This window comes from Tenrec ecaudatus, chromosome 15, assembly GCF_050624435.1.
Source record: "Tenrec ecaudatus isolate mTenEca1 chromosome 15, mTenEca1.hap1, whole genome shotgun sequence".
Taxonomy (NCBI): Eukaryota; Metazoa; Chordata; class Mammalia; order Afrosoricida; family Tenrecidae; genus Tenrec; species Tenrec ecaudatus.
The window spans coordinates 107782854-107806244 of NC_134544.1; the positions used below are offsets into that span (position 1 = coordinate 107782854).

The 23391-nt window shown below is 45.2% G+C and overlaps 1 protein-coding gene across 2 annotated transcripts in view; it reads right to left on the reverse strand.

Moving 5' to 3' along the window:
• MBNL2 (muscleblind like splicing regulator 2) overlaps positions 1–23391 on the reverse strand; it is a 208240-nt gene that overhangs the window by 11062 nt on the left and 173787 nt on the right. The gene's annotated exons all lie outside the window — the stretch shown is intronic.

The following is a 23391-nucleotide window of genomic DNA, read 5'->3' on the forward strand; positions in this document are numbered from 1 at the left end:
CCCCCCAATTTCATGAGAAGGCAATTTTTTTAAACAATCACTGTCCCCTTAGACAAAATTTAATTAAACTTTTAAAAAAATGAACCGAATTAAAAAAAAATATGGGCACATTACAGAAGTCGCCTCTTGCCTACCACCCGGTCTTCTTTTGCTCCGTTGGTGTTTTCTCTTGATTCGCCCATCCTTGTTGGCACACATCTCTTGAACATTGTGCCCACTGCTTAACATTCTCCCCATCTTTTCCCCTATATCACCCCTCTTTTTGACGGCAGCCATCACTCTCCAAAAGCCCCTGAATCTTATCCCCAAATTGAAACTTGTACATGGAGGAAGGGGGGAGATTCATTGGTTTGTGGTTGCAACATGAGACACACTTAATCACTATATAGATCACTGTAGCCAGGCGAATGATGTTGGCTTCTTGATGAACCACAATGTGCCAGAAATGAAGTAATTAATGAAGAACAATCATGATTAGGTGGGTTAATAGATAAACACTTTCAAGAACGATATTGCCCTTGATCGGCTATATTGCCCTTGATCAAGCCCCACCAGGTATCCTACACCCACCTCGCCATCAATTTTAGATCACTTGTTGTTCCTTTGTCTCTGTTTGGAGAATTTCAATTACATAGAAAGTTCCAAGGTAATAAATGGTGGGGAAAGTTGCTTTGAAAAGCAATCTTATCGCTTATTTTGAAGGGAGGGCACTGTTCTGTAACAGGGCAGTGGCGTCTTATGCCACAGGACAGGCTTCTCAGACTGCCAGAATACATGGGCTCTCCTAGGAGGAAATCCTCTGTCTTTCGATCTCAGGTCAGGTAGACTATCTGTCACACTGAATAGTGTCTCAAAGAGTAGGCAGCCGGGCTTACTGGTTACCTTCTGTTACAAGTTCCCATTCAAAGCTCCAATTCTCTGCCTTCAAGATTATGCTATTTTGTGTTGATCCGTTCTTTCTTAAAATGTTTCCATTTTGTTATATTTGAGAAAAAGTTTTTCTTTCAGATGTACAAGGGGCTTCAAATGCTCATTTGAAATAGTCCATGATCTTTTCACTCAATTTTTCTACTACATTTTTGAAGTTACCTCATACGTTATGATATGTAGAAAACCATTTAAAATGTTAATAATTGGGTTTTTACATGAAAAACATTAACAACAAAGGACCGATGACCAGGGTCCACATCAACAATTTAGATTATCTAAATAAAACACATGTAATTCAAAGCCATTAAGCTGAATAAGATCATACTTTATGATTTTCTTTCAGGTGCATACAACTCGAGACTCTCATGAGTTTTGTGGTAAGATTTTATACTGATTCCATTTTTCAGCCCCAGACTATGTCAATTCTAATTCCAATTCTCCTGAGGGAACCTAGTCCTTAGATGATCTAAAAATTTCCAATTATCACCCAAGTGACTTTTGGTCAGTCAATGTAGGATCCGCATGTTTCAAACCAGGTAATAGTTCACTACAAATAAATTTTTATAAAAGCTCTGAGGTTTAAAAAAAAACATTCAGATGAAATAAATGGGCCAGCTTAAAACAAAAGCAAACAACAACCAAAAAACCCCATTGTATTCATAACCACAAAGTGGTTGGCTGGTATAATAAAAGTTGTAGAACCCATGGCTGATTTGCACCAGGAAAAATGGTCTTCTCTGATGATTCATTACCCAGAAATATTCTGTGCTTAGAGGAATTCCATTGGCTCCCATGACTGTTACTCCCTCAGATGCTGGATACTTCTGACACCCGTCCCCAGACCCACCCACCCACACCAGATGACCTGCGTCTTCTTCCTCCTCTTCAAAGGTAGGAGGTGGCACAGTTGGCTCATTCATGAAGAAGAAGGAAAAGGAACAGGAAATTCTTTCCATCCAACCTAGAGTTAGGAATGCCTTCTCTAGCCAGACTTGGTCTAGCTAATTCTCTCCTGAGGACACCCAAGAATAATTCTTCTTTTTTCCCTACATTAACCTGGGACACTGGTTTCAGGTCGTCTAAAAATCCAAATATAATGACAGAGTGACCGTTTTTTCCCCGCTCTTAATTACATGAGGCATAAATGAGAACAGGAGTGAAGAGATTGAAGGAGATATTTTAATCCTGGTCTTTCCCCTAATCCTGTACTCTATTGCCATTGAGTAGATTATGACTCCTAGTGACTTTACAGGATAGGGCAGAACTGCCCAATAGACTGGACTGCCACATGCATCCCCCAAGGAGTGGTAGCTGAGTTTGAACTGATGACCTTCTTTCAGGTAGCAGTCCAGTGTCCTCATGACTGCACCAGTCTCCCTGAAGCTACAGAAGTCTGTATCATGTTTGGCCTTCATTTGGGTTTCAGTAATTCCTCTCGGTTATATTGCCCTTGATCAACCCCCACCAGGCATCCTACGACTTCCTTGCTATCAATTTTAGATCACTTGTTGTTCCTTTGTCCCTGGGTTTGTTGACATCCCTTTTCCATTCCCCACCTCCTCCTCACCTATGTCCCCCGGAACAGTTGGTCTCATTGTTTTCTCCTCTGGACTGTTTATCTTGCCTATCTTATCTAGATAGACATGCAGAAACAATAATAAGCACAAAAACCAGACAAAGCAAAACAAAACAACAAAAGAAAACAAATAACAACAAAAAGAGAAATGTCTATGAATAGTTCCAACTCTGTTTGTTGACCTTTAAGAGTATTTTCCAGTTGAAGGAACCCGAATGTAGGCTGAACATGATAGTGGGACAAGAGGAAAGTAAAAGGAAATAGAGGAAGGGTCTAGGAAGCAAAGAACATTTATAGAGGTCTAAATACAGGCATGTACATATGTAAACATGCTTACATATAACAATATGGAAATAAACCTATGTACATATATTTATATGTTAAGTATTAAGGTAGCAGATGGACATTGGGCTTCTACTCAAGTACTCCCTCAATGAAAAAACACTTTGTTCTAAAAACCCGGCTTTCTGTGATGCTCACCTTCCCTGACACGATTACCAAAGACAAAATGGGTGCATAAGAAAATGTGGTAAAGAAAGCTGATGGTGCCTGGCTATCAAAAGGTCTGGGGTCTTAAAGGCTTGAAGATAAACAAGTGGCCATCTAGTTGAGAAGCAACAAAGCTCACATGGAAGAAGCACACCAGCCTGTGTGATCATGTGGTGTAGATGGGATCAGGTATCAGGCATCAAAGACCCAGAACAAAAAATCATATCAATGTGAATGAGGGGGAGTGCAGAGTGAAGACCCAAAACTCATCTGTAGACAATAGGATATCCCCTTACAGAAGGGTCACAAGGAAGAGATGAGCCAGTCAGGGTGCAGTACAGCACCAGGGAAACATACAGCTTTCTTCTAGTTCTATAATGCTTCTTCCCCCCACCCCCACCCACATCATGACTCCAATTTGACCTTACAAATCCGACTAGACCAGAGCATGTACATACGTATAGATAAGAGGTGGAAACACAGGAAATCCAGGACAGATCAACCTCTCAGAACCAATAATGAGAGGAGCGATACCAGGAGGGTAAAGGTAAGGTGGTGGGTAAAAAGGGGGAACCGATGGACAACAGAAAAGTGGGTGAAGGGAGAGATCAGTCAGTGTAAGACATGAAAAAATAATACTTTATAAATTATCAAGGATTCATGAGGGAGGGAGGGCAGAGGAGGGAGGGAAAATGAGCTGATACCAAGGGCTTAAGTAGAAAGAAAATGTTTTGAAAACAATGATGGCAACATATGTACAAATGTGCTTAACACAATGGATGTATGGATGAATTTTGATAAAGAGCTGTAAGATCTCCCAATAAAGTTATTGGGGGAAAATGTCTTTATCATGCATCGAGAATGTTGTGCATTTTCAGGAACAGAGGGATGATGAGATCAGATTTATTCAACAGGGGACAGAGAAGGGAAAATACAACAAAACAAATATAAAGGAACTTTAATGGCAAGTGACATATGCTAGACAGGTCACATCATAGAATCTATGGAAAGCAAGATCTTGTGGTGAAAATGGCTGGGTGGCCATGCAGGAGCAGGGTCTAGCTCTTTCTTCCTGTTCATGATCTGGCTTTTTTAACCTCTGCTCCATATTAACAATCCTACTCCCCAAACCTGTGTCCCTAAAAAATTCCAGCCATGGAGTTTCCCATGGTGCACAGGGTGAACTGACTTGAGTGAGAGAGTGACTGAGATAAGGTTCTGGCAGGTAGAGAAGATAGAGGAATTTCCTGTCCCATGTCTCTCCGGGGCCTTTGGTTAGGAATATGCTTCTGGTATCCATCCTGAATCCTACAGACATCGAGAGAGTGTGTGTATTGTATTGGGCCCGTACCACGCTGCTAGTCCAGTAGTCTCCTTGAATAGTATCATGAGCTAAATAAACTCTCACAGCTGGCCTGGGGACATCACAGGAATACTGAGTTAGCTGAGTTCCAAACAGAATGATGCCGAGCATTTTAAAAAACCACTTTAAATATTAGGGGCTGTTTGTATATTTAAAGTCAGATGCTTCCACTCTGCCAAGGAACATTGAGACCCTGGGGTTGCAAATCGAGAGATTGCTGGTTGGAACCCACCCAGGGCTCTGTGGGAGAAAGGACAGGCACTCTGCTTCTGTAGATTACAGGTCTATGCGGGCAAGTCTACTCTGAAATCCAGGGAGTTACCATGAGCCAGGACAACATATCAAGGGGGGGGGGGTATAGATGTAATTTTTGAGATACATCCAAAAATTCAACCCATATCTGTTGTTTTGAGTCCATTCTGACTCAGAGCAACCCCATAGGACAGTGAGAAATTGCTCCATATTGTTTCTGAGACTAAATAGAGGCAGGCTGTTACCTCTTTGTCCCTTGGAGTGATCAGTGAGTTTGAACCACCAACCATTTGATTAGCAGCGAGAAGGTTGACTACTGTGCCACCAGGGAACTTATTGGACCCCACTAGAGAGACAATGTTCAAACAGATTCTGCACTATGCAGATTCTTTCCAGGCCGTGTGTGTGCCCAAGTCGCGTGAAAGGAAGGGGCTGTTTACATCTGAAGCAGGTTCACAGAAGGTGGAAGTATAGCTAGAATGCTCCTTAAAAGCAAGAATAGTGAGAGACTTTGTCCCACGTACTGTGGACATGCCACCAGGTGGCAGCAGTCAGTGGAGAAGGACATCGTGTGTGGTCATAAAGAGGGGCAAGAGGAAGGCCCTGGACAAGACGGCTTGACACATGGCTACGGCACTGGGCTCGGCACTGGGCTCAAAGACAACAATTGTGAGCATGGCCCAGGGCCAGGCAGGCTTTCCTTCTGTTGTGCTTGGGGTCACGATGAGTCATCACTGACACCATGGCAACCAACCAACCCCCCACACCCTCCTGAATTAGATTCGAATTCTGAGATTTTTCAATTTGGGGGTTTATACGTTCACGGTTTGGCCAATAAAACTATCACAGAAACAAGATTCTAATGGGTTTAGCCTAGAGTTCCCAATCCTGCTCACTGGCGTGGCCTTTGTATCGATACCATTGTGAGAGACAGAGGTTGCTGTACCTGTTTGGGCCACAATGGAACAGAAGGTAAGATTCCGCCTGCTAAGTACTGGCTTTGAAGACAAATGCTAAAATTCAGCCAAAGGAACAATGCGACGGATGCTATGTATATGCGATGGAAATATGCCTTTGTGTATTGTCATCATTCTGCATGTTTTCAGACTGGAGGGTTGATACTGCCATCCAACAAGAGCGCCACCCCAAATTAATCTTTCCCTGTCGATGTGTGTCCGTATGTGTCTCTGTGTGGGCACACCATCCAATTGCATATGGAAGCTGACTGCAAAGACAAAAACCTATCAGAGTTCTGGGGTGAGACTTCAGGAGGCTTGTCTGTGTCACCAGCCAGGCTGGGAGCTTCCTCATCTGCTCTTCCCTGCAAGTCCTTGGGAAGGGCTCAGGTACCTTGGTGTACAATGGAAAGCAAAGGCAGACAACTTAAAAAAGGAGCGGTCCAGCCTTCTCTTTTGCTTATTAGAATTGCCCCCCACCTTTTCATGCTTGGTGGTGAGGGCCACCATTTCTTCACCTACTTTGTTGAATTGGTCTTTTTCCTTGGATAATGACACGGACCGCACTAATTGCCAAGCGTGCTCATTGCCTGTCCCCTTTAAGTGGCATAATTAGGGCTGGTGTCACTCAGTGTGGTAACTCATGGGATTACATTCCTCCCTACCATGGGTAGGGCTGGTATTGAACCCCAACCCCAGGTGTGTAGAGGATCCTGCCCCTCCCCACCCCCACCCCATACACAGTTCCATCCCACATGGCTCTGTCCATGGCGGTCACTGGAGCCCAGCCTCCCACACTCTGACTGGTAGGTGCGGGTAGTGGTGTGGGGTTCCAGTGAGGATGATGCGTTACCCTGTACTGATAGGTGGCACCCACCCCAGTGATGTCCCTGTCTAAGGAACCCCTTTTCCTGTGCTTCCAGGGTCTGGGGTCATTTTGGCATCACCCCCCTCTGACAGTGGATGCGGTCTGATAACCCCCACCCTCCCCACCCCACGATAAGATCCTAAGTGAGGCCACCACCTCCTTACTATAAAAGGAACACTGGGGACACAGTGGCTAACTAAAGGTCAGCAATTGGTAGGCAATAATCTCCCCTTTGGGAACAAGATGGACAGTCTCCTTCCTTAATGATTATTGCCAGCCCTCAGAGAATTCCACTTTGTCCCGGCAGGGGCTGCTATGAGTTGGAATCCACTCCATAGCAATGGGTTTTTATTTCATTTTCCCTTCACTCTATGTAAGTCCCATGGGAGATTGCTTTGTGCATTGCTGGATCCTCACAATGCAGAATTGTTCTTGAACATGGTGGGCTCTTAATTACCATCTGTTGTCCTGGGTTAAACTGTGCGCTTGTCCCGGCCCAGCAGCTCAAGAGAGAAGCAGTTTCCAGCAGGCCCGGCTCACTGAGAAAGAATTTGCCTTTGCACCCACTTACCCACCTGACACAACAGCACTCTTCCAGGAAAGCATAACCACCAAGGTCTTTTGAGCTTTGGAAGAAGAATGCAGAAAAATGCTCGATGCAATCCGAGTTCCTGATGAGCGGGACGGAGGGTAAAGTGCTCAGCTGCTCACTGACAGGGTGGAGGGCCGAGTTTACCCAGAGGTGCTTGGCAGAAAGGCTTGGCGGTCACCTGCTGAAAAGGCAGCCATTGAAAATCCTTTGGACCATGGTTCTGCTCTGCCACACCAGTTGGCATGGGGCAGAGTCGATTCACTGGCCAGTCACTGGTTTGTCCATGTGACAGTAACTACAGGCGTCCTTGGGCAGCTCATGCAAGCTGCTCTCTGGGAGATGGGAGGTTGGAGGCCAGGCAGAGGTGCTTTGTGGAAATCGCCTGGAAATGTGTTCTAAGGAAGTGGCCACTGGAAGCCTTGTAGGGTCCAGTTCTCCTCTGAGACACCTGAGGCGGCCTGCCAAGCGTGCCAGCTGCCTGGATGGGAAGTGGTTCTATACAGTTAGACATCGTCCTTGCGGATGTTTCCTCTTCCCTTCCATTTCCGTCCCCATCCTCCCTTCCTTTGATCCTCTCAGTTCGGGTTCCCCAATAAAACACACCATATTCCTCGGGTTCCTTGAGGCTTCCTCACCCGACGCTATCATGACCCCAGGGCGGCTTCCCACTCTGGACTGGATCAGAACATGTACCTAGATTCAGACAAGAGCTAAAACTCACGACACATGGAATCCAGGAACAGGAATGGGAATAGCGATACCAAAAGAGCATCTGACTCAAAACTATGCTTTTATTTACCATTAAAAGGACCTGCCAGGCACTTCTTTCAGAGCTGGGATGGCGCTACTTCCAGCCTGTCCCCACACACGCACACTCTTATCGAGTGGTGTCCAGTTAACCTGCGGTGCATATGAAGGTTAAGGTTCTGTGAAAACAGGGAGGGGGCAATTATTTCTATTTCTCTCTTTAAATTGTGGTTTCAAAAAGAAGACATCTAGTGAGATGACCTCTTGGGAGCATCTTTTCCATTGGGAATGCATAGGTCAGGTGATCACATCAGCAAAGGTGGGAGGGTACCCTCCTCCCTCTTTCTTCAAACTCACTGCCATTGAGTCAGTTCTGACTCACAGTGACCCTATCGGACAGGATAGAGCTGACCTTGTGGGTTTCCCCAGACTCTGAATCTTTACACAATCAGAAAGCCTTATGTTTCTCCCCTGGAGTGGCTAGTGGTTTCAAACTGCTGACCTTGTGGTTCGCAGCCCAACTCGTAAGCCATTCCACCACCAAGGCTCCTCACCTGTGTTTTTAGCTCCTATGAATTAAGTTGAAATTTTAATTGGTATTTTGCATGGTTGCCGCAATATTTTTATACCATCCTTGATATTCCACATGAGCTAGATCACAGTAAAACTTTCTTCCAAAATAGTTGAAAGAAATAATGAAACTACCTTGTTGGGGGCGGGGGGGTTCTAAGGGAAATGATATACAGAGGTCCACCTCAATATAGAATTGGCCATAAGCTTGAAGTAAAACCTTTTGGTGTCAGAAGGAAACAGAATTGGAGGCAAACAGGCTCAAGCTGTGAAACTACTCTGTGAAGAAGCTCGAAGCTCAAGCAAATGTTTACTGGTGCTTTGCATTCATTGGCAAAGTGGATAGGGCACTTTGTAGAATTTAATTCACTTTAAATAAAAGAATGGATATAAAGTGTCTGAAGAACTGGTACACTTGAATTACGGTGTTGGCAAGGAAGATTGGGAGTACCATGGGCTGCCCGAAGAGTGTACAACTCTGTCTTCAAAGAAGTACAGCCAGAAGCTCCTGAGTAGTCAGGTTAGAGAGACTTTGTGTCGTGTGCTTTGGACATGTTGCCAGGAGAGGGAAAGGCCAACAGGACTGATAAATAAAGTAGCAGAGGATCAGCGAACACGAGGCAGACGTTCAATGCCATGGACAAGCAAAGTGATTCCATCAATGAACTCAAACAAAACCACGTTAAGGAGAGAACAGAACCTGGCCGTGCCCCCTTCTGGTTAACACAGGGTCACGGTGAGCTGGTACCCCGTGACGACAACAACACAGAAAGCATTTGATGCATACTCACAGCTTTGGATAAATATGCCTTCCTCTTCCTTTGTTTGTTTAAGATCCAGATCCCAAAGAAAATTGGATTTCAGTTTGTATTTATGTAAGAATTAAATATCATGCTTCACATTTCAATAACATGGGACCTATACTGCATTAAGTGGTATGCACGGTTGACGCGTGTGGCAGCTCATGGAAAAGTTAGAGGCTCAAATTTTCCAGAGGTACCTCACAAGAAAGGCCTGGCTATCTCGTTTAGGAAAACCAGCCATATAAACCTCTGGAGAAACTTCTGCTCTGACACATTTCGGGGTCACCATGTGTCAGAAGTGACTGTTTATCGGTTTCTAAACCTCCACACATGTTGGGATGAAACTTGCTTTTGATAAATTAAGGCTTCACAAAATGTTCAATGCGCACATCTCCCTTTCCGTTCAGTTGACCTCAAACAATGAGGGGTTGGGGGTTGTGGCTTCGAGAGCAGGTGAAAATCTAAACGTGATTGACGGCTGATCCTTGAACAGCATAGGTTTGAACTGTGAGTCCAGATAAAAGCTATTTTTCTCTCTCAGTACTGCTATTGCAGTAAGCTCAACTGCAGTTGGTGTCCCCCTAAAAGGCCTACGAAACGAATCAACTCCATCAGTTATTGGAGAGACGACGTGTTCATTGAGGTGGAATTGATGCCACAGTATACCTGCTATACTTGCTCACTGTAAAAGCAGGAGGTCAAAAAAAATCTGCAAAAAATTGCTCTGCCCTTCCATTCCTCCTGTTCACCTCACACCCCGTTGGGTCAACTATATATGCATATCCTGTGTCACTGACGATCAAATGAAGCCAGTTTTCCTTGGATTCATGACTGTCAAAGTCTAACTCACAGGGTTATGGTGAGGTGTAGATAATGTTATTTCAGGAGTTCCTGGTCCTTAATTAATAGGAAACACATACTAAATGTTACAGTTTTCGATACTAATGATGCTTCTATGCCAATTTTCTAGTCTCAGTCACAAATCCTGCATGTTTTTTCCCCACCCACAAGTATTGGTCTATCCTAAGCAGTGGACAGCGAACCACAAGGTCAGTGGTTCAAACCCACCATCTGCAAGCTGGGGGAAAGAGGAGGTTGTTGCTGCCATGCAGATTTGCAACCTGGGAAACTCTACCTAGGGTAGCCATGAGTGGGAATTGACTAGATGGCAGTAGGCTTGCTTTGGGGTTGAGTATTTACTAATAATTTTTAGATCATGTGCTAAGTACAGGCAACTTCACGCATGTCACCTTGTCTAATACACATCTAGCCATCAATTTTCCAAGCCTTCACTGCTTCTTACAAGAGCCTCACCTGTGCAGCAGAGTCAGAGGAGAGACTTAGCTTAGGCTAAAAAAATAAATAAATAAAAAGCACCCGTAAGCATTTTGCCCAAGGGAAAAAAAGGATAAGGGATTTTACTTCTAATTCTTTACACTTGCCTTAGATTGCCTTTCCTTCACTTCTCTCCTTGTTCAAGGCCATCCTTAATGTCACAGGGCCAGAACCAAGAAGAATAGGAACAACAGGAGTGGCTTCACATTAACTCCTCCTCCCTGACTCCTGTTGACTACAATGGCTCTCTGGCTCCCTCAATTATTATAGAAAACCATGCCTACAGGAAAAGAAGACATCAAGCTAATCTTCCCTCACGACCTCTGATTCCTTGAAAGCCTCTTTACATTCTAGGAAGGCAAGCGAAACATTGATTGTTCAATAAAGACAAAACCAGAATGCATGCGTCGCGATGCTGGATCTTGGCTTGGTCGATAAGAAGAAGGCTAAGTGTGGTGTTAGGAGCTTATGTTTCTACCATTGATTAACCTTCACTAAATCTCCTATTAAGCACGGTGGCTCTCCTCATTGTAAAATGCATGTGCAGGCACTGAAAGAAAACGCTAAACACGATGTTGTCCTTCAACACTATTATCTTGAGCAAGTCCCTCAGTAACTCTAAATGGACGCTTCCTCACCTGTATATTGGGGATAAAATCATCCTTTACAGCATCAGATGGAGGTTTAATGAGCTAATTCGTTTACGAGGCTTATAAAAGTGTGGAACATACGGCGAGTGTCGATCAGGGTGATTGCTGGAGGCACCTTTGTGCTGACTGTATGTTCTGTAGTACTTTGTCCAAATCGGGCTCAGGGACCCGGTGTAGGATTTCCAAGTGTATGAATCTTTGCAGGGAAAGATCGCCTTGTCATCCTCCATGGGCTCGAACTGCTGAGCTCACAGTGAGCAGCTCCACATGAAATTCACTACTCCAGTACCTGGAGGCCCTTAAATCATGATTTCAGGAGTCCAGGTGGCGCTGTGGATTCAGGGTTGGGCTGCAAAACACACGGTTGGCAGGTCAACCCCACGAGCCCCTCCATGGGAGAAAGATGAAGTTCTCGGCTCCGAGAGAGATTCACAGTGTCAGAAAGTCGGATATGAGATCGACTCCATGGCCATGGGTGTGCTGTTGTGTGGGTGCTAATTGAAAGCATCTGTAAGAAAGATACTGTGGTTGGAAAAGTTCAAGTGTAGGACACTGGAGTTCTAGTCCTAGTTCTTAAATTATTTATGTCTCTTGGGTCAGCCACCTTTCTAATCTGGGTTCCTGTTCCCAATTATACTGTAACTAGATCAGACCTTCTCTTTTTATACACATGTAAGGGCATAGCACGATGCAGTAAGTGTGCTTTTATGCCTCATAGCTGTATGTAGTTGACGCGGGTCTAGGGTCAAATTTGCAATACCTGAGACTCTGTGCAAACCGATGATGCTTCACAACAAGCAGCTTAGCAATGCTGCTTCCAGAAAGGCCCTGTGGTGAATAGTGCAGAGGGTCTGCATTGGATCCCAGGAAGCACACAGAAATGAGCGCTGAGCTCATTGTAGACCCCAGAGCACAGGGACTGTGATAAAAATAACATAACTTGATCACCTCAAGCAACACAAACAAGCCAAAAGCCAAGCCATGTTGGAGTCTAGAATCCAGAATAGGTATCGTTTTTGCATAAATCCATGGTGGAAAATACAGTTCCCATGCAATGATGCGGTGTGGACAAGAACCACACAGTTTATGAAAGGCATGTGGGAGAGGATGTCACAAGTAGGAGGAAGGCACTGAAATCCACAGAGAGGCCAGTCATGGAGAGGGGTAGTAAGCAAAGGGTCAACGACCCTCCTCCGCAGCATCCTGCTTCTTGAGCATCCGTCGATGAAGTAACTTCCGCACTGGATCCTCTTTCCTCAGTCCATGCTGCTTCTCAATAACCCAATGCACTTTTGTTCTACCAGTGGCCCTGCCTTCTTCCTATCACTCAAAGCTCTCAGGAACCTGCCCCATTCTTACCTACTTGGCTGTGTTTAATGGAGCTGCCCAAATGCTCCCATGCTTTCATTCTCCCTGGGGGCTTCCACTCATAGGCAGGGGTGTCTACAGCAAATCCTCTAGCTTCCAAGAGCCACAGTGTCCTCTCTCTTTGACATCCTTGTTGGGACATGCTGTTGGGTTGGCTCTGAGTTCTAGGGATTCTCTGCACAACAGAAGCAAACACTGCTTGGTCCTGCCCCCGCGCTGTGCTCATAATCGTGCTGTGTTGGAGACATTACTGCAGCCACTGTGTTAGTGCTTACCCAGTCATAGGCTGAGGATCTTCCAACTTGAGGGGCTCATCTTGAGGCACACTATCAAACAAAGCTCCCCTGCTATTCGTAAGATTATCTCCGTGAAGGTGAACAAGCGGCCATCTAGCTCAGAAGCAATAAAGCCCACATGGAAGAAGCACACCAGCCGGTGCGATCACGAGGTGCCAAAGGGACCAGGTATAACGCATCATGCAAAAAAAAAAAGAATTTATATGTATATATATGTGTTTGTATGTATATATATATGTGTGTGTATATATATATATATGTATATGTATATATATGAATATATACCATAGTGAATGAAGGGGGAAGTGCAGAGTGGAGACCCGAGGCCCAAGTGTCGACCACTGGAGATCCCCTCATAGAGGGGTTTAGGAGAGGAGATGGGTCAGTCAGGGTGCGATGTAGTACTGATGAAGAACACAGTTTTCCCCCAGATCCTGGATGCTTCCTCCCCCCAACTACCATGATCTGAATTCTACCTTGCAGGACTGGATAGGGCAGAGATTGTACACTGGTGCATATGGGAGCTGGAGGCACAGGGAATCCAGGGTGGATGATACCTTCAGGACCAGGGGTGTGAGGGGCGATGCTGGGAGAGTGGAGGGTGAGTGGGTTGGAAAGGGGGGACTGATTAGAAGGATCCACATGTGACCTCCTCCCTGGGAGACGGGTGGCAGAGAAGGGGGGAAGGGACTCCGGACAGGGCAAGATATGACAAAATAACAATCTATAAATTATCAAAGGAGGGGGGAGCGGGGAGGGAGGGGAAACAAAAAAGAGGACCTGATGCAAAGGGCTTAAGTGGAGAGCAAATGCTTTGAGAGTGATTAGGGCAAAGAATGTACGGATGTGCTTTATACAATTGATGTATGTATATGTGTGGATTGTGATAAGAGTTGTATGAGCCCCTAATAAGATGTAAAAAAAGAAAAGAAAAACAAAAGAAAATGATTAGGGCAAAGAATGTACAGATGTGCTTTATACAATTGATGTATGTATATGTATGGATCGTGATAAGAGTTGTATGAGCCCCTAATAAAATGTTTTTTTAAAAAAGGATTATCTCCGTGGCTAATATTTCAGCAGAGGACATGCTCCTCCTCCTTCCTAGTCTGTCGGTCTGGAAGCTCCACTGACACCTGCTCCCCATGGGCGACCCTGTTGATCCTTGAAATACCAGAGGCATAGCTTCCAGCGTCACAACACTGTACAAGCAACCGAAACTGACTGACAAGCAGCAGGTCCTTTTTTTGGAGCCGAGTAAGATCTGTTCTATGTGCTTCCATCACAGGATAAAATCTGGGGGCGAATCGGAACTTCCTTTCTAAGCCACATGCGGCCTAGAGGGAGCATGCAGTTTCTGGGGGAAAGCATGGACTTGAAGGTGGGACAGACGTGTAAAACGCAAGCTCTGCCACTTAGCAGACCTGTGAGCTACAGCGTCATTTCGGTTCCCACACCAAAAAACCGAACTCACTGCCATCGGGTCAATGCTGACCCTGTAGGACAAGATTCAGCGGCCGCTGGGACTTCCATAGGCCGTCACCCTTTCTGGGAGCAGGAAGGCTCAGCTTCCTCCCATGAGTGGCTGATTGGCAGTCTGACATGCACCCACCGTGCCCCCTCAACATAAGCCCCGAGAGCCTTGCTTTCTTCTTGTAAGAAAAGGAAAGTAGCGCCCACCTCATGGGCTCAGAGAAGGTAACAAAGGCAAAGGAGGATGCTAGTCCATGTACCTTGTGCCCTAGTCCCAGCTGCGCCCTTTCCACCTCCACCTGGCAAGGGAATCAGGAATCGCCTTGCTTATTAATGCACGCCTACATTTCCCTACCAGACGTGGAACAATACCCCACCAGAGAGTTTTGCAGCATCTGGTACCTCGTTAGTTTTGAGAAACCCCGAGGTTTCCACGTCGAAGAGAAGAGAGTCAAGTTCTTAACACCTTCCGTCAGTAAGCAATTATCACGGAGGCAGGTCCTGGGTCAAGATGACTGACCCCCTGAGCCGGAGGAAAGCGGTCTCCATTGGGTTTGGGGAAGTTGATGGGTGGCTTTTCTTCTGGGAAGCCCGTGGGTAGACTCAGACTCCCAGCCAGCTGGCTAGCAGCTGAGCACATTAACTGTGCATAGCACCCAGAGATTCTAAGTATCCTTTTAACAGCCCCCAAACATGAGGGCCACGGGACTCGTGAGCAGACTTCACCCTTTCTTACCTTCAAAGTCCCAGCTTCCAGGGATGTGGTCCTGAGGGAATGCTAGCGGGGCCCGGAGGCCTCTGTTTCATTTGCTGGTGAGACTCACCCAGGGCATCTGAACAGATGCTGCACTGGGCTCTCTGGCGGCCCATCCTTTGCATCAGGAGGCTGTGCAAAGGGGCGGACATAGGTCTCACTTGGCCTCAGGGCCACCCAGGAAGGGAGTCGCTTCCTGAAGCAAAGAAGGCAGGTGGCCGTGGCAGAGCTTGGGCCGAAAAATGCCCGTGAGTTAAAACGTTACTCTGTTTGCAGCAGCTTGTATTAAAAGGGAGACACTATTTATAATCTTCCAACCTTTGCAAATGGATCGGCATCTCCACAGTGCAGCCGTCTCTATTTGCTCACAAATCTGGGGCTGGAAATCAACACACAGCGTGAAATATATATTCATTCATTTCCCTCCAAAGAGAAAATCTAAAATTCGGGTGGGAGGGGGGTGAGGGGAATGAACCCCCAACCCGGCATGATTTCATTAGCATTAACAAAAGCCAAAACACTACCGAGGGGGTGACTTCTCCATCTGAAGAAGTGTCCCCCGAATTCCATCCAAAGGCAAACGAGGATAGGATTTGAGAGACAGTAAGGAGGATAGTCCACCAGGCAGTGAAGGTCCCTAGATGGGACATTTTCTCTTCTGCTGCACAAAACTGGAACAGATACCGTGTCTTTAGGCGCTAATAGGATCACATCCTGCCCAAGTTTCTCAATGGGAAGTGCAAAGTATTCATGAAGAAATGAGAATGCTAACACTTAACACTTATTTATCTGCATATACATACATGTATTGATGAAGAGGTGCAGTAGACTCCTCTTGAGTGCTCATTGTGCCCCCCTCTCTACACACACACACACACACACACACACACACACACACTCACTTCTATATCTCTCCACAAAATATTTTAAGTGGCAATTCGACCTTCCTTGAAGGAATCAGATCCCAGACTCCATCTCTGAAAAGGAGCCTCCTCTCTGGTTAAAGGACAAGCCAAACAAGATGCAAGTAACTCAAGCTCCGTCGTGGTCGACCAGCGAGGTCAGTGCTCTCAGAGCAGCCTTCTGTGTAGAACTCTTTGAGATAAGCGATGGAGTAAAAGCTCTGTGAATTCCTTGTTTGGTAGAAGTTTACTTCTATATCCAAGAACCTCTAGACAATTAGCTTGACATATCTTTAGGTGTGAGAATGAATGAAAGGTGATGCTTTAAAACGTTCCCCCTTTCTTTAGGAATTGATAAGGAGCTAGGGGGGGGGGCTCAGTCATTAAATTACTTGGCTGCTAACCGGAAAGGCCACTGGTTGACAGCCACCAGCCACTCCCTTCCATAAAGATGTAGTCTTGCAGTCCTTATTGGGAAGTTCAACTCTGTCCAATGGGGTTGCTAGGGGTGCGAATCAATTCAATTGCAGGGTTTATTTTTTATTTTTTTCTGGTAGTAATTTTTAGCAGCCCAGAACAAAAGTAAAATATGTGAGTCTGCTTACATGACATTAGTATATCTGTCTGCTAAGATGCTTTTAAAAAGTTAATCATCAGCTGTAGTACACTCAAAATTGGAATCACACATAGCTAGGCAATGGAGTTTTCTGACATATGAAATATTTGAATAAATAGAAGGCTGCGACTATAATGTGTGCATTGTTAACTAACTCAAACTTTTCCTCAGGTCGAAGCAAAGAGGTTGCTACCCCATTGGTTCCAATCCACAGCAGTCACGTGTGTGCAGGGCAGGACGATATCATACCACCTTCCAGACGGTGACCTTCAGGAACAGACTGTCAGGCTTTGTGTTGAGAGTCTCTGAGTGGGTTCAACCTGCCGGGCTTTGGCTTAGTAGTTGGTAGTTTAAGTTTTACGTAACCAAGACTCCTTCCAAAGACCAGCCCTTTGTTAAATGGACTGAATTTGCTAAGGGAAGGTTCAGGAGCTACGACAAGACCTTGAAGTCAAATTTTTAAAGATAAGATATCTTAAAAAATGATCTGTTTTAAGATGTGCTTAGGGGTGGTTTAACATATATAGCTTGAAATGTACTTGGGTTTCATAAGTCTTGAAGGCGTGTGTTGGTCTGGCTCTATAAACGCCTTCCAACACCCCAGCAGTAAGAAGTGTGCGTCATAGCATGAGGTCATCCACCAGAAGGAAACCCAACTGGATGACTGTCACCCTCACCATCTCCAGAGCACTGACCAAGCAGCCATGGACAATATGCACCCCTTTGAACTCTAAATGGGCGCTTTTGAGCAAACAACTGAGAGGCCTATTGCCTCTGTGTCTCTGAAGTTGTGCTCGGTTAGGCGGGGGACACCTCATGGTGAAGGGAAGGGCATATTTAACCGGAGAGCACACCCGCAGCTGTCCTTCCAGGGCATTCAGGTCTTATGGCGGCAACTCATTCACAGCCGTTCAATCAATTCCAACTCAGGGACGCTGTAGGATGGGGTAGAACTAAGCGCCTCTGTGGATTTCCAAGACGGTAGCTCTTTATTTAAAAAAAAATCATTTTATTGGGGGCTCATACAACTCTGATCACAATCCATACATGCATCAATTGTATAAAGCACATCTGTACATTCGTGACCCTCAAAATTGTCCAAACATTTGCTCTCCACGCGATGCTTCCTAAAGGCCAAGAAACAGTCCTTGAACTAACTACAAGCTTTCCTTTCTTGTTGTGTTTTGCTTTTTGTCATTGGTTTGTTGTTGTTGTTTTGCTGTATATTGTTGCTTGGTTTTGTGCATGTTATTATCTTGTTTTGTGCAGGTTATTATCTCCACAGGTCTGTCTAAATAAGACAGGCTGGATGAACAATCTGGAGGAGACAACAATGGGACCGACAGTTCGGGGGGACATGGGAGAGGGCGAGGTGGGGGGAAAAGTAGTGGTATTAACAAACCCAGGGACAAGGGAACAACAAGTGATCTAAAACCAGTGGTGAGGAGGGTGTAGGAGACCTGGCAGGGCATGATCAAGGGTAATGTAACCGAGAGAAATTACTGAGACCCAAACGAAGACTGAGCATGATAGTGGGACAGGAGGAAAGTCAAAGGAAATAGAGGAAAGAGCTGGGAGGCAAAGCACTGTAGTTCTTTACGGGAATAGAAAGTCCTGCCTTTCTCTTTCAGAGGCTGGTCATTGGGACTGCTGGCCTCCAGGTTAGCCGCCCCATACCCAGCTAGTGCCCCACTAGAGCTCTCCCTCTGGCAAGCTGTGCCAGCGGCATCGCTTTTTCTGCCCCGTGACATCCTTTTGGCGCCATGGTAAGAAGTCATTTTCGTGCTTCGCTTAGGCTCAAAGTAACTATCCCCAGGTCCTGAGCAAAGGCAAGACTGGCCAGCCACTCACCAGCTGCACGGTCCCCGTTTAGTCTCTGGTTAAAGGCAGGTCATGGGTCCCACAGCCTCTCCTGTCTCGAGCCCATCTGCTCCCCTTCTCTCGAGTTCGCCTTCTCGCACTGTCCTGCTCTAAAACCTCAGCCCCACATAAGGGCCCAAACCTTTCGTTCCATATTGTAGTGTACGCCCAACCTGAGGCCAACTGAATGATCAGTTCTTCTCCAGCTACACTTCACATTCCCACCTTTGGACATTCACTTTCTCTACGGTAACGGTGCGTTTAGGGATGTACAGGTAAAAAACCTTTGTGGAACTCAGAGGACGGGAAAAGTACGTATAGCTGGGGTTTGAAGCCGAGGTTGAGAGCATCCACTGTATTTCAATTGGACCGTTAAAGATATTAAGGAGTCCTGGGGACATAGTGGTTGTAAGTTGGGTTGCTGACTGTAAGGTCCACGGTTTGAAACCACCAGCTACCGTGGGAGAAAGACAGGTTTCTACTCTTGTACAGAGTTACAGTTTGGACACCCACACGGACTGTTCTCTCCAAGTGGGTCATGGTTGTAGGCATAGAGTCGATGGCAGTGAGGTTGGGTTTTTTAATTAAAAAATTTTTTTTAATGTTTAAAATTTGTTAAAGGATATTATTAAGTACACTGAATATTCTCTGTATATAAATGAAGACATTTTTCTATCTAAAAACATGTATTCTCCCTCAGAGAATAAATAATGTATAACATGTGCTGTAATATGTGAAAGAGACTATTTAGAACAGTGTCTTCCACATATAAGTGTTATGCAAATAATAATGATAATAATAATAGTAATCATTTTAAATAAAATAAGATAACTTATATCCTAGGTTATACACTCACTTGTACCGTGACACTCCATGACCAAATTTCTTCAATATGTAGGCTTTGCACATTCTGGTCTTCCATGGGCCCAAATCACCTGATTTAGACATTCCCATCACTGTCTTCCCGATTTCCCCTGCTACATAAATGTGCTACCAAGCCACTTGTGAGATGATGGACAAAAACGGGGAATAAGGTTCATGGCAGCGACTCAGACAAAAGAAACTCAACAACTGGCTTCATGATGAATTCTTTCTTTGCTTCTCTTACAGCTACGGAAAGTATTCATAGTCATAAGACAAGAGGCAGTTCTTGGTTGTCACCGCACATAGAATTGACCGGCCCAACGGCATGGCTTCTCAGGGTGATCTGTAAATAGCTTGGCGATTCTGTAAATAGTCTGAAGCTGTGCTCAAACCCAGATTTTCTTCCTAGCTTAGGATGTGACTTTGTTAGAGTTGTACTGGCAATTCTCCTTCACTTTCCCCGATGGCAAGAACGTTTGTTGCTGTACAATCTCCCGTCAAAGACAGTTTTGTCTGCTGAGGAAATGACTTGTCTATTCAAAGACAATGCACCAATAAGATCACGCACCAGCTCTTTGAGTTTAACTAAGGTAGAAGTCTTCATTGCTGCTGCTTTACTGTTATAGCTCTAAAATGAGAATGATGTTTGTACCTCCATCCTAAAATTGTTGTAAGATTTAAGTATTTCTATCTAAAAAGATGTATTCTCCCTCATATAATATATAAGATAATATATGATAAAAACATAATTTATTATATCAAACATGATAAAATTATTTAGAATAGTTCCTAACACATATAAGTGGGATGTAAATCATCATAATAATTATTACAATAAATTGCACATTAAACCCAAAGATCTTATCATCTTACCTGAAGCGGGATGTGCTACTTGTCTGTTAGTAAATTTACTCTACACACACTCGCACATATTAATGTGTGTATTTGCGTGTATTCATTCCCAGAGCTAAAGCGCCCCCACCAAATAATTTCCTATTTCTCAAAGTTATTTGTATTTTGTCTTTATTTCCAAATACCCAGTCAGAGCTCAGTTAAAACTTTCAAAGGTGACATGCTGATTAAGCACTGAGAATCCTGAAATCTGACCCCAAAGGACCGGGTACATCTGCCACGGTGGCTTTCCGAGACTAACTCTTCCTGGGAGGAGGGAGCCCAGCCCATCTTGGTTTCAAACTGCTGACTCCTAGGGGCGTGCAGCCCAATGCAAAAGCCCTCTGCCATCTGGGGTCCTTCTCAGCCTTGATACTAGCACATATAGGTGATCACTTCTATGTCTTCACCTAACCTGGGGTTCACCTACCCTGGGGGGCTAGGTGGCCTTTGTAACATGTAGAGGGACCTGGGCCAGAAGGGCTGTCATTTCAAGGAAGTCTGTCATCTTTCGGCTGTGACTGATTTGGATCCGAATTATAAATACCTATGAGATGGGAATATTTCAGCTAGCAGTCTGAATTGATCAAAGTAACTGAATAACTGTCACAATCCTGTCCATTTTTATGCTGAAGACAGATCATTCAATGGACAAAAGGGAGACAGGCTGCTTATTATTCCCCGAACTACAGAATCCCTAGCAACATTTTCCATTCTGTCTGTGTGCACCTTACAACCTTCTACTTTTAGTTGTGAATGGCAGTCGCAGAATCACAGGTCCACTGAGTCAGAGAGCTGTACGGGGGGTCCCAGATACGGTCTGGTTCCATTCTTCTTTTCACAAATGAAAACCCAGATTCATTACATTTAAATGACTTATACCATCCATACGAGCATGATTTGATTGGATGTCCAAAGGGGCCATTTAATTAAGATGATAACGTCCTTTTGCAGCCCGCCTGCAGTGGTTCCTATTCCCGGGCCCTAAATTGCCAAGATGGTTGAAGTTTGTGGAAAATACATAAAGTATATCGCACGCAAACATGTCTGTTTACTATTTCTCTTTCGGTACTTCTCAGAAGTTGTGCGTCCACTCGTTGCCGCTGCTCTGGAGTTTATTTTGACTCGTAACGACCACAGAACATAGAGGAGAACTGCCCAGGCGGGTTTCCAGGACCATGACTCTACAGGAGTAGAAAGCCTCTTCTTTCCCATCTACTGGGGGTTTGAACCATTGACCTTGTGGCTAGCAGCCCAGTGTATAGCCGCTATGTGTGCCGCCAGGCCTCCTAGAAATACCATTGTGCATTTAATTCATAGCGTACCTCTCATGGTTCTCCTTGAACCATACTTCTTTAGAATAAACGGAAATAAAATGTGCTAATTCCTTTACCGGCCACACCTGCTTTAAAGTTAAGTATTTTGCACACTCCTGTCTTCCTTCTCTGCACACAGTCAAGCATACACCTCCTTAAGTAATCCCCTTTTCCCCTACCAAACATATATGATACACCATCAAACATTTATACAAGTATGTCTACCTAAAGTTATCCTTAAACCTGACAATTTTCTGTACCTTGGCTTACATCCTAGGAGAGAGTTCTCTGTGTGATAAATACTTCATTGCCTTCAATAGAGGAGCCCTGGCGTTACATATTGGGCTATATAAAATCTTACAGCACTGGGTTACATATTGGGCTGCTGACTACCAGCAGTTCTGTGGGAAAAGATGACACTTCCTGACTCCCCTAAAAAAAGTTTGTCTCAGAAACCCACAGGGGCAGTTATACCCTTTCCTTTAGGGTCCTACGAGTCAGCGTGGACTCGATGGCAGTGAGTTTCGTTTTCCCAGCACAGGTAAAATGGCATGGCAACACACGCCACTCTCTTATACTTTAAGCAGGCGCTCTCCTGAAGGGACTTCCCAACAAAAATTCCATCAAAGGGTTCAAGGAAACAAGGCCTAGCAACAAAACGAACTGCTATCCGGGTACCTTATGAAGAATGAGCAAATGAAAGGGGGGGGGGTAGCTTCCTTCTCCTCACCCCGCCCTCCCCGTCATCATTACTGAAAACAAACACAAAGCAAAAACCCAAACACCTCCCCAGGGAAGGAACTATTGTTTTGGGGTGACATAGGCAGTCCGACCTGGTGATTATTGTTCAATCAATTCACCTTCATTGTGAAGCGATCTGACGAACCATCTTCTGCCCCCAGTAACTTCTTCACCACCACCGCATTCACTTACTACAGATGCAGCTTTTATATAATCAAAGAGACGTGGAGGGTTTCTAGAGCAGGGCTAAATACGAACTGGGTGCACCTGTTACAACTCGCCTGCAAAGTCCATGTAAAGGCTTAAAGGCACGGGGAGGGTTCTCATGCATAAGCTCAGACCGCCTGTATTTGTCTGGGAGCTGAAGTGGCTTGACTTCCTGGGAAAAATTGGGAATTTTGAAGTGGGGAGAGAAAAGTTCAAAGTATTGCCAGGAGTTTCTATCTGCCGCAGGGCCGTTCACTGGGCCTCTTCTTTCTCCCCTTCGCACCTTTTCCCACTTTAGCCACATGTGAAGACCAGCTGGAGCTCGCCCAGGGTTGCCTTATTTCTGTGGTCAAGTGCATTCCGATCTCTTTAAGGGATGACATCTGTAACCCCGGATTCCCTTACTCCTTCAAACACGGGAAGAAGTGTGGATTAGCCCCTCCTTTGTGCACGAGGCGATCTGCCATTTGATTCCTTGGTCCTTGATTTCCCCCATTTACTTGCACTTTCCCTCTGGCGTATCCCTATACCCCGCTGCCACCTTTCCCAGCAAAGCTGATTTATCATACACAACTGAACAAAAACACAATTATTCTTCTGTGCCCAAAGTTGATTTATCATACACAACTGAACAAAAACACAATTATTCTTCTGTGCAAGCAGAGCATGCACGCTAGGTGGCCAGCAGTGTGTGTCTGCTTGGTGGTTGGCTAGGGTTAGGAATACAGTCGTCCTGCAAACTGTAAGGTAGAGAAAAGCCAATGTGTCCTCATTAGACAATAGTACATCCATGGTCTCATCGGCATGTGCATTAAAACAACAGTCAGCATTCCCTCATCCACTGCATTCAGCCTTGGTGAACCTCTCTTACTCTCTTTGTAGTACGGTTTGGCTCCGCTACATGGATGGGGAAGTGGGAACCAAGTGAGTTAGGGAGCACATGAGTCCCACCGCCAGGTTGACACTAAAAGT